Below are 13,070 nucleotides of genomic sequence, written 5' to 3'. Positions count from 1 at the left end.
TTTTTAGCATTTCATCTGGCGAAAAAGGTAACGTTCAGCAAAATCCGAATTTGCAGAGTAACGACCATTCGCCTGAGCGAAAAGTCTCCTGACGAGAGAGTGTGAACGAACGCTAGCGGCGGTCTCTTTCGCTAGCGAATTGTCGTCTGCGCCTGTTAGTGAATTGTCGATGTCCCTGCAGATATGATTTCTGGCGAAAAGTCGTTAGCGTTAGCCACTTCACCCTTTAGTATATCTGCCTCAAAAAAATTGTGCCATGTAGAATATAGACAAAAGGTTCCAGAGTGCTGAGTAGTGAATTGCAAATCTGTGGCGAAATTGATGAAAAAGCAAAAAATTTGTGAAACGCATTGAAGTTAATGGGCGTCAAAATAATTTTGATGCGTGACGATTTTGACGCGAGCGACAATTTTTATACGCACAACTATTAGGTCCAAATGCATTAAGGTCAATTGATGCAATCCAATTTTTATGCGCGCCAATTTTTTTTCGCGATACGCCAAATTTTTCACTGCAGTTTTGCAAATTCATTCACTTGTGGCGAAACGTGGAAATTCGCAGCAAATTTGCATCTCGCAAATTATTCGCCCATCACTAGTGCTGAATCTGTGAGTGGATCAATTCTGTGATGAGAAAAGGTGGCATGTGCTCTGAGGATTCTTTTTATTTAAATCAATATACAAATATAGAAAACAATCAGAATATTGAATCACCAGAAAACAATATTAGCATTGTCACATAACCCAAGGATGTTAGTTTCCAAATCCTTCAGACTTTCATATAAAACAAAACAGACCTTATCTAACTTTATACTATATACATGTTAAAATGTTACTATCTTTCTTTCTCTAGATCAGGGATGTCCAACTAGAAAGGTCTATATAAATATACCAGTAAACCCTCAAAGTAATGCTGCTCTGAGTCCTCTGTCAAGAGAAACACCACATTTCTTTCCTTCTATTGTGTACTCATGGGCTTCTGTATCAGACTTCCTGTTTTCATCTTAAACCTCCAGGGCACGGCCTTGAGCATGCTCAGTTTGCTCCTCTCTCCCTCTCTTTTCCTCCCTGCTGTAATCTGAGCCCAGAGCTATAAGTGAGGAGAGAGAGATTCAGGCAGGAAGTAATTTCGCAACAAGCTAATATGGCAGCTGCTATACTAAACAAACAGAGAGCTTCTAAAACTGTTTACTCAGGTATGGTAAAGCTCTTCACAGCACAAAAAAGCAAAGATCAGGTGTTTCTGCCTCAAGGTCAGGGTACTAGTGCCAAGGCTGAGAACAGAATCCATCCAAGTCAGATGAGGAAGTAAAAAAGAGTAAAGTACACTGTGGTGTTTATACAAATAGCCTGTAGATGTCATTGTGCCCAGACTTATACTGTGCATACTTCATACAGCTTAAAAGTGAAAGTGAAAGTTACTGTTGTGTAATGGCTGCATGAATCTGCTAATAAAGCACTGTTATTCTCTACTCATCCTCGGCTACCCAAAACATAACAAACACATTAATGGAGAGAATTGTAGAGGAAAACAAAGACAAAAGGAGAAAAGAGAGAAGGCAGTGAGATACAGGGGAATAAAAAGGGAATGGCAGTGGTAGAAGTTTGAAATAAAAGGAGAACAAGAGAGTTCAAGCCTAAATTACATATTGGCACCCCATTGCAGCTACATGAATACTGAAGGCCATATGACTGTTTATTACATTTTCTTCCAAATAATTTCTTTGTTATTGTCTTGAACTTAAGGAGTACATAACGTACTCAGCAAAGTAAAGAATTATCCTTTATCTTCTAAACAAAATGTGTTATCTGACGCAGGTGATGCACTGCGAAAGCTATTAGCTTTGTACATGTGTTTTCCTGCGGCAGCATTCATCTAAAAGTACATAAAACATTTATACTATTTACAAATAAGTTTATAAGGGGAACATTCACTGCTCAGGGTAAAAAAAAAAAGTTCCATTCGCAATACAATCTCAACGCTACAAGGTCGTTTTATATTCAAAGCTTGTGTGTTGCTATAGTTACTAATTCTTACTTTTTTTGTTTATTTTCATGAGTGAGCTTTATTATCATTCTATGATAAGGTGGAACAGTTCATTGTAAAAGACATCATCCATTGCACTTCAATTGTTCAAATTCTTTTCAAGTCAAAATCAGTACAAATAATGCTGCACATACATGGAAAGTACTCTTCTCTACTTTTTCAGGGACTTTCAGACAAAGAAAAATAATAATAGTTTAAAATGATAAGTACATATCATATGAATGTTAGGGGTGAGGATTAACCATGATGTTGGTATATTCTAAAGTCATTATAAAATGTTAACAAGAGTGGGAAGTCACTGTTACTCAAAAAGTCATATAGGAACAGCAAATCAGAATGGGCCCCTAACACTCACCAGTTCTGTGTTTCCCAATAACCCCCATTGGTGGTCTGTTCTTCACTGTAAAAGAACAATGATTGTTAGTGATGGGCGAATTTGTCCCGTTTCGCTTCGCCATGAATTTCTGGCGAAAAATTCTCAACAACTCAAAGTTGACGCCGGTGCCCATTAAAGTCAATTGGCATCCGTTTATCATCGCCGGCGTGGAAATTGGTACCGGTGCCGGAAAAACGTTGACGTTAGTGTCGAAATCGTGATGCCGGTGAATTTTCGCCTGTGAATTTTAGCAGCAAATTCTCGAATAAATTCGCCCATCACTAATGATCATATATCTTAAAGGAATGGTTCAGTATAAAAATTAAAACTAGGTAAATAGATAGACTGTGCAAAATATAAAATGTTTCTAATATAGTTAGTTAGCCAAAAATGTAATGTATAAAGGCTGGAGTGACTGGACGTGTAACATAAGGGCAAGGTCACATGTGGAGTTTTTAAAATGCATTTTTAAAAATGTGAGGTTGAGGGTAAATACGCCAATGAAATCACACACACACATAATAATATGTGTTTTTTTAAGCCTGTAGTTTTCTTTTCCCAACATGCATTTCTGTTTTTTCTCGTTCCCCACAATTCCAGAATTTCAGTAAACTTTTGTGAAAAAAAGCCAAGTGGAAAACAATTTGCATGCAGAATGTAGCCGTACTGCTCGTCAATACGCGATGTAATTATGTCACCAGCATACAATGGTGTAAATATGTATATGCGAAATCCATCTCGCAAGAGTTTGGCCACCATGTATTTCCAGACCTGCACATCCCATATAGTTCAATAGTATGAAGTTTCCTTGCCGTAATAGCGTTTCTGCTAAAAAAATGCAAATATTGGCGTCTTCTGGTGGATGTTGGCTCGCAAGCGTCCTGTGGGAATTGCTGTAGTGCGTATTCCATTATTTTCACTAGGGCACTAGGGCAAAAATTCAGAAAAAATTGTGACGCCGGCGTCAAAATTTCGGTTTCGTGAATTTTTCAACAGTTTTGTGAATTTCGCTGAGAGCTCCTCTTTAACACTTCAGAAGAGATAATTGACGCTGTAAGATTCAGCAATAGGCAGTCGGCAGTCAATGGTGGAGCGGGCATTAGGCAAGCAAAGCAGGGACCATCATATTCCACATACAAATTAAAGGGAATGTAAACAGGCAAATGAATGTGAAATTGCTCTTGTAGTTTGTATTATTTTATTTCTAGTTTTCAAGATATTATCAGATTTTGAACTGCGAATATAATGAAACTGAAACAGCAACAGCATCTGCTGGTCAGATCTGCCGACCAGCCTGAGAGACAGAGGAAGCTTCATAAGGAGAGGAAAGTCTTCTGATGTCTTCAATAAGCAGACCACATTCCAAAAGTCTCCTTCAAAAACACAATCCTCAAAATGAAGCACTAGCTCAACCCTCTCTTTTAAAAATTGCAAATTGTATTAGCATATATCTGCCAACATGATTCTAAATGTTAATTTAGAGGTGAACTACCCCTTTAACCATGAGTAATGCTTTATGGAAATTAGCAATAAAAACTGGGGGCATTTCCAATCCAATTCAAACACTCACTGGCACCATTCAGAAGATATATTTTAGAGAATACTCCGGATGTTGATACTGGTGGCCCTGTAACCTTAGCATAATCTGCCAGCAACACAGTAGAATAACATGACATCTCTTTTCATCTAACCCAAAAGGTGCAGAAGACATAGACCCTTCTGTAGATGTTGTTGTCAATATATATTTAGATAACAATAATGTTTTGTTGCAAGGATAGGTCTACTAAAATTAATTTAGACAATATATCCATTCGATTTATAGAAAAGAAAGCTAATACAACAGGATGACAGTAGAAAACCAAGTCCTGAGATGATTGATTTCCCCTGCAAAGAGACAGTATTAATAAGAACACAGAGGTAAAACTAGAACGTTCTTTACCCAAAGAAAATTGCTTTGTCCTTGAAATCTAGTTACTGCCAGGTAATCTGCCACTTGCTAAGAAAGTTGTTGTCAGAACAAATAAAAAGTTCCCTGTTTTTTTGTACTTTAGAACTTGAACCATGGTTTGTTCATAAAACACAACTCTTAAATCGATTGGATTAGTAACCTAGAAAATAACAAAGTACCCAGCTGTAATAATCCATGTATTATAAAGAGGAATTATTGCATGGGGCAACTGTATCTCTACCTCACTGATCCCCAACCAGTGGCTCACCAGCAACATGTTGCTCACCAACCCTTTGGCTTTTGCTCCCAGTGGCTTAAAAGCAGGATCTTATTTTTCAATTCCAGGCATGGAGGCATGTTCTAATTGCATAAAACCAGATGTACTGCCAAACAGAGTCTCCTTTAGACTGTCAGTGCACATAAGGGCTACCAAGCAGCCAATCACAGCCTTTAATTGGTACCCTCAGGAACATTTTTCTTGTTTGTGTTGCTCTCCAAATCTTTTTACAATTGAATGTGTCTCACAGGTAAAAAAAAAAAAGGCTGGGTTTCCCCTGCTCTACATTAAAGGAGACCAACAAAAAATCACTTTTTTCAAGTGCTTTACACCTAGCGAGTTATCCCTCATGTCAGCACTCAACAGTCTAGAATATAATTAGCTATCCTACAAAACCTGTCCATCATGTCGGAGTTATGTAAGCATGGGACCAACGAGGCCATTAGCCAAGCATTAAATCAGGACGAACGTATGGCTTGCCTCCAAATCAGAGGCAGTTCATAATCTAAATTGATTTTTCTTATACTTGAACGATTGCCTGACAAATAATTGTGCATGCAGCTGTTTGCTAAAGTAGCCTGGTATTCACCCCAGCATACAGTGAGAAAAGTAATTTTAATGTTATGTAATTCATTTTGTAAAGACCTTAATACTCAGGTTTCTTTTTTAATCTGCATAGCAGGAACATATGCAATGATCTCCATGTAGAGTCATACATTTGTTGAGGGGACCTGGGGTTTTTTAGATGACGGAAAACTGTAATTTGAATCTTCATACCTTAAGTCTACTAGAAAATCATGTAAACATGAAGGGGGTTATTTACTAAAACTTTCATGTATCTCATAATTTTATTAAACCAAGTTTGACAAAACCCCCATCCATGATTTTTTCTTATTTGTCAATAAAATAACTAAGACAAGTTATGTCTGGAAAAAACTCGATAAAATCAAGCAAAAATGCGAATCGTAAGAATTTTTGGGATTTGACCACAAATCTCTCGATTTTTTGGGGCTATTGCCCGAAAACTAAAAATTTTTAAGATTATCGAAGGAAACCCAGTGAAGACCACGATATCTTCAAAATGTAAAAACAAAGTCTCCCATTGACTTCTACATGACCCCAGCAGGTTTGAGATTGTCAGGGAGCCGGGAGCTCCCTCCAGGGAGGTTGTCAGGATCAAGGAGGAAGCCCTCTTGAGGGAACAAGGTCGCGGTGTCCAAAGGGTTAAACGAAGAATAGTCAGGATCCAGGCAAGAGTTCACAGGCAGGCAGAATACAACGAAGTCCAAAGTCCAGGCAAGGGGTCAGGATACAAGGCAGGAACAGGATAAGGCAATAAGGCACACAGGGATCCCAGGATATGCTTAGGGAAAGTAATCCTATACTTGGGCGCCATTCTGGCGTCTAGTTGGCGTTTTTATTTTCAAATTTGGCGCCATTCCAACGTCATTGGCGCTCTGCGCCAACGTCGGCGCGCTGACGTCATCGCCCGGCGCTGCTACCCACGTGGCGGCCATGGGCGCCGCCATTTTGGGAGCGACGCCGGCAAGGATGGACGCGCCGCCCGGAGCTCCTGGGCCTGCTCCGGGCGGCGATCGTTACAGTACCCCCCCCTCACGGGGGGCCTCCGGACCACCAGGACTTGGCTTCTGGGGAAATTTGGAATGGAACTCCCTCACCAGACGAGGAGCATGGACATCAGAGCATCCTTCCCAGGAGCATTCTTCAGGGCCAAAGCCCTTCCACTTGATGAGGTACTGAAGAGAGCCCCTGGAGATCCTGGAGTCAAGGATCTTTTCCACCTCATATTCCTGTTGGCCATCCACAGAGATGGTAGGAGGAGGAGGCTGGACAACGGTAAAGCGTTTGGAGGTGGCGGGTTTCAACAAGGAGACATGAAACACGTTGGGAATTCGCATCTCAGGGGGAAGCTGAAGTCTGACAGCCACGGGATTGATCACCTCCAGGATGGAAAAAGGACCCACGAACCTCGGACCCAACTTAGGAGATGGTACCTTCAACCGAATGTTCCTGGAAGACAACCAGACTTTATCACCGACCTTGTAGGGAGGAGAGGGTCTACGTCTACGATCTGCAAACGTCTTATGAACCAGAGCACTCTTCTCCAGGTTGGACTTGGTTGCGGCCCAAATAGCAGACATGTGGGCTGCATGGTCATCAGCGGCCGGAACATCGGACAACACAAAGTCTTGTGGGAAGGCTTGAGGATGTTGACCATACACCGACATAAATGGGGACCTTCCAGTGGAAGTGTGGCAGGCATTGTTATGAGCAAATTCCGCCCACGGGAGGAGATCAGACCAATCATCTTGACAAAGGGAAACATGGTTTCTCAAAAACTGTTCCAAGGCTTGGTTCACTCGCTCAGCCGCTCCATTCGTCTGGGGATGATAAGCTGAGGAGAAATGAAGATTAATACCCAGATCTTTGCACAGGGAACGCCAGAACTTTGCAGTGAATTGGGACCCTCTGTCAGAAACGATCTCGGCCGGGAAGCCATGCAGGCGAAAAATGAACTGGATGAACAACTGTGACAACTCCACTGCAGATGGAAGCTTCCGTAGAGGGATGAAGTGGGCCATCTTGCTAAAGCGATCAATCACAACCCAGATCACTGTGTTCCCACTGGAGGGAGGAAGTTCAACAATGAAGTCCATAGCCAAGTGCGTCCAAGGACGAGAGGGAACCGGCAACGGTTGTAGTAACCCACTGGGGCGAGAATGACTGGACTTGGAAGTGGCACAAACGGTACAGGCAGAAACAAAGTCTTTGACATCTTTACGGATTGTCGGCCACCAAACTAGACGACGTAAAAGTTCAAGAGTTTTAACAGGACCAGGATGTCCAGCTTGTTTGGAACTATGAGTCTGTTGCAGGATAGGTAGCCGAAGTTCAGGAGGTACAAAAGCCATTCCAATGTGGGTATCAGGAGGGGCAGAAGATTGACCAGCCAGGATTTGATCAGCAAACTGAGGATACAATGAAGCGATGATCTTGACAGGAGGGATAATAGGCTCTAGTCTTTCTGGAGTACGATCCACCGGAGTGAAACTTCGAGACAGAGCATCGGCTTTCCGATTCTTGGAGCCAGGGCGAAAAGTCAAGACAAAGTTAAATCGGGAGAAGAAGAGAGACCACCTTGCTTGTCTGGGATTCAGCCTCTTGAGAGATTGAATGAACTCAAGATTCTTATGATCCGTGTAGATCGTGACTGGAATCAAGGAAGGTGACGCCACTCTTCTAAGGCAAGCTTAACAGCCAGGAGTTCTCGATTTCCAACATCATAATTCTGTTCTGCAGGAGAGAACTTCTTAGAGAAATACGCACATGGGTGCAGCTTCCCATCAGAGGGATATCTTTGGGACAGGATAGCTCCAGCTCCAACTTCAGAAGCATCCACCTCGATGAAGAAAGGTAACTCCGGATCAGGATGGCGGAGAACCGAAGCAGAAGTGAAGGCATCCTTCAAGGATTGAAAAGCTTCAATAGCAGGCGGGGGCCATGAGCTGGGTTTACCCCCTTTTCGGATGAGGGCCAGGATAGGAGCAATACGAGAAGAGAATCCCTTAATGAATTGCCGGTAGTAATTGGCAAAACCAATGAATCTCTGGATTGCCTTGGTGCTCAGCGGTAGGGGCCACTCTTGGATTGCAGACACTTTCACAGGATCCATCTCGAAACCCTCTGGGGAGATGATATAGCCCAGAAAAGGGATCTTGGACACTTCAAACACACATTTCTCCAGTTTGGCAAAGAGAGAGTTCTTCCTCAAACGAGAGAGTACTTCCTTCACCTGGGAACGATGGCTTGTAAGGTCCTTGGAGAAAATCAGGATGTCATCAAGGTACACGACCACAAACTTTCCCAAGAGATCCCGGAAAATGTCGTTCACGAATTCTTGAAAGACAGCGGGGGCATTGCAGAGACCAAAGGGCATTACGAGGTACTCATAGTGCCCATCCCGAGTGTTGAATGCTGTCTTCCATTCGTCACCTTCCCGGATGCGGATAAGGTTATACGCCCCACGGAGATCCAACTTAGTGAAGATTTTAGCCCCCTTCAGTTGGTCAAAGAGTTCGGCAATCAAGGGCAAGGGATACCGGTTCTTAACCGTAATTTTATTAAGACCCCGGTAGTCGATGCAAGGACATAGGCCTCCATCCTTCTTTTCCACGAAGAAGAATCCAGCCCCGGCAGGAGAGGTAGAAGGGCGAATAAACCCCCGCTGGAGATTTTCTTGGATATACTGCTTCATGGCAGTGGTCTCCGCTGGAGAGAGAGGGTAAGTACGACCTCTAGGGGGCATGGTTCCAGGCAGGAGATCGACAGGACAATCGTATAGTCGATGTGGAGGAAGGAATTCTGCAGACTTCTTACAGAATACATCAGCGAAGTCCTTGTAAAAGGAGGGTAAAGTCTTTAGATCCGACAAAGAGATATTCAGCCTCTGGAGGGGTTCAGCAGGAAGGCAGTGCTGCTGACAAAATGGGCTCCAACGAGAAATCTGTCCAGCAGACCAATCAATGGAGGGATTATGCAGACGCAGCCAAGGGAGCCCCAAAACAACTGGAACGGATGGGCAGGAAATAATTAGGAACGAAAGTCTTTCTTTATGCAGCGTCCCAACCTGCACAGGCAATTCCCCAGTCGTCATGGAGATGAATTCAGCCTCCAGGGGTCTGTCGTCAATAGCAGTGACACGGAGAGGAGTAGTCAATGGAAACAGGGGAACATTCATATGCTTGGCAAAGAGAGCGTCCATGAAATTACCAGCAGCCCCAGAATCAATAAAAGCTGAGCCAACAATGGTCTTAGATGGCAGACGAATCTGTAAAGGCAGAAGAAACCTATGAGAGTTCTCTTGTGACTTGGGAGTAACACCCCCTACATGAGTCTTTGCAAGGTTACCTTGAAGAGGGGAACTCAGAGGCTTCACAGGACAGGAGTTGGCAAAGTGAGAATGACCCCCACAGTAGAGACAAAGTCCAGCCGTACGTCTCCGGAGTTTCTCCTGTTCAGAGAGACGAGCTCTTCCGACTTGCATAGGTTCCTCCGGAGGAATAACTGAAGGCTGCGAGGAGGTAGGAGGTAATAGAGGTCTTTGAAAGCGAGGAGCCAACATGGGTGGGAATTTCTTGACTCTGTCCTTATCAGCTTGATGTTCTCTCTGACGAGTGTCCACCTTGACAGACAAAGCAATGAGATCTTCTACTTGCGTGGGTAATTCACGGGAGACCAGGTCATCTTTGAGGCGGATAGAGAGACCATTGTAGAAAGCAGCGTGATAGGCATCATTGTTCCAGCAAGTCTCTGCAGCGAGGGTACGGAATTCAATGGCATATTCCGCTACACTGCGATTACCTTGGCGGATCTGGAACAGACGAGAAGCGGCCGTCGCCACCCGACCGGGAGCATCGAACACCGTCCGGAATTCATGAAGGAAGGCTTTGGAATCGTCAATTAAGGGAGACTCCTTCTCCCAGTGTGGAGATGCCCATTCAAGCGCTTTCCCCGCCAGACGAGTGATCACGAAACCAACCTTTGCTCGTTCAGAGTTGAATTCCGCAGGTTGTAGGGCGAACCGGATCTGGCACTGATTCACAAAACCACGACAGGCTTGAGGGTCGCCGCTGTAGAGAGGCGGTGCAGGAATTCGCGGACCAGAAGTGGTGGATGGAGTAGCCATATCGGCAGCAACTAGCGTGGGCGTTTTCGTAGTCGGCGTTAGCATGGATAACTTTTCCAAAATCGCCTCCAGCGTGTGTCCGACATAATTTTGCCGAGCTTCGTAAGCCACCATGCGGGTATGCAGACCTCGAAAGGCCCTGCCGAAATCCGGCGGAGCTTCCTCAGTGGGATCCATGGCCCAAGTATAATGTCAGGGAGCCGGGAGCTCCCTCCAGGGAGGTTGTCAGGATCAAGGAGGAAGCCCTCTTGAGGGAACAAGGTCGCGGTGTCCAAAGGGTTAAACGAAGAATAGTCAGGATCCAGGCAAGAGTTCACAGGCAGGCAGAATACAACGAAGTCCAAAGTCCAGGCAAGGGGTCAGGATACAAGGCAGGAACAGGATAAGGCAATAAGGCACACAGGGAACCCAGGATATGCTTAGGGAAAGTAATCCTATACTTGGGCGCCATTCTGCCGTCTAGTTGGCGTTTTTATTTTCAAATTTGGCGCCATTCCGACGTCATTGAAGCTCTGCGCCAACGTCGGCGCGCTGACGTCATCGCCCGGCGCCGCTACCCACGTGCCGGCCATGGGCGCCGCCATTTTGGGAGCGACGCCGGCAAGGATGGACGCGCCGCCCGGAGCTCCTGGGCCTGCTCCGGGCGGCGATCGTTACAGAGATGGCGGGTTTTCAGATTCTGACTTTTTGTAGCTTCAGGGTATAATAAATCTTGAAAAATTCGAGTTTTTCCACAAATGAATTCAAGTGTTTGCCCAAAAAACCCCGACCAGAAAAAATCATGGTTTAGAAAATAACCCCCCTAATAAACCCAGTAGGCTGGTTTTGCTTCCAATAATGACTGATTATATCTTAGTTTGGATCAAGTACAATGTACTGTTTTATTATTACAGAGAAAAAGGAAATCATTTTTAAAATGGAATTTATGGTAGACGGCCTTTCCATTATTCAGAGCTATCTGGATAATGAGTTTCCTGATAACGGATACCATACCTGTATTATAATAATAACAATGTCTCAGTAATTCTATAACTTCTATTTAAATTTAACTCTGATCAACAGCCACAAAATTACTTTGTAAGTTAAATGTGACTGTGTTCGTCTAAAAACCTCCATGCAATTTTAATTACTACATTTTAATTAAAATGTTATTTAAGATACATCACGGCTTTGCATATAAAAGCCGTACCTTTTGACCTCAATATAGAAATGTCTGTGTGGTTTGTCAACAGGATATTTTAGAATTCTTGCTTCGTCTTCTCATCGCCTGTTGCATACAATTCCCTATACATATTAAAAATGATTTTTTATTTTTTTAATTTCACATCTGGTTTCCCATGATTTGTTGTATGAATTCTTTATGGCATTTAGTTGTGGAGCTTTTTGATGCTGAAGAGTGATACTCATACACATTATTGCATGCTCACTAACTCCGTGACCTCATTTCCAGATGACAGAAAGCAGAATCATTTCTGAATATTTAATCAAAGCATCATCATTCCATCCAACAAAAAAAAATTAACAAAATCCAGAGATAACTTCACTCTTAGAATTTAATTCTGATTTTTCTTATACGCACATTTAGAAATCAAATATTTTGGAAAATATATTGGAAAAAAACGTTTCCTTTAAAAAAGTAGAATGCTTCCATACAGAAATAAAATTCTTGGAACTTGTGACTATTTTCATTTCTGGCTTTACAGCAGTGATTCTAGATAGCATTTGTAACAAAAGGAACTGAGCAGGATCAATTACCATTTATCTGTAAGTAGAGTTTTTTATTGTTCGTGCTGCCATAAGCCATTAGAGAAGTTAGCACTTTCTACCTTGTGGGAAACATAACAATATCCCTTCAATAAAGGCAGTCTAAATTCATTGTAAAGGTATGTAACCTATGGATTGGAGAAAAGCTAATGTCATTCCAATATTTAAAAAGGGATTACGATCTCAGCCTGGCAATTATAGGCCTGTAAATTTGACATCTGTGGTGGGCAAATTATTTGAAGAATTGTTAAGGGATCACATTAAAACATTTGTCCTAGTGAATGGCATTATGAGCAGCAATCGGCATGGCTTTATGAAGGATAGGTCATGTCAGACTAATTTGATTGCTTTTTATGATGAGTTAAGTAAGATGCTGGACAGTGGGGGGGCAGTAGATGTGATCGTTTTGGATTTTGCCAAAGCGTTTGATACCGTGCCCCACAAACGACAGACTTATTTAACTTGTTTATTAATGACTTAGGGGAGGGTATTGTAAGTAATGTATCAGTGTTTGCAGATGACACAAAACTGTCCAGCCCAATGAATTCCATCCAGGATGTGGCATCCTTGCAACAGGATCTTGACAAACTGGCAATCTGGGCAGCTAAGTGGCAAATGAGATTTAATGTTGATAAATGTAAAGTCATGCACCTGGGATGTAAAAATATCGAAGCCACTTATACCCTTAATGGGACTGCACTAGGCAAATCCATTATGGAAAAGGACCTTGGAGTCCTTGTAGATAATAAACTTGGCTGTAGCAAGCAATGTCAGGGGCAAAGTCTTCCACTGTATAGAGCACTTGTAAGGCCTCATCTAGAATATGCCGTACAGTTTTGGTCTCCATCTCTCAAACAGGACATTATTGTATTAGAGAAGGTCCAGAGAAGGGCAACTAAGCTGGTAAAAGGTATGGGAAATCTTAGCTATGAAGAAAGACTGGCCAAATTGG

Source organism: Xenopus laevis, chromosome 6L, assembly GCF_017654675.1.
Source record: "Xenopus laevis strain J_2021 chromosome 6L, Xenopus_laevis_v10.1, whole genome shotgun sequence".
NCBI lineage: Eukaryota > Metazoa > Chordata > Amphibia > Anura > Pipidae > Xenopus > Xenopus laevis.
The sequence above is the reverse complement of the archived record's forward strand: the minus strand, read 5'-3'. Positions refer to the sequence as shown.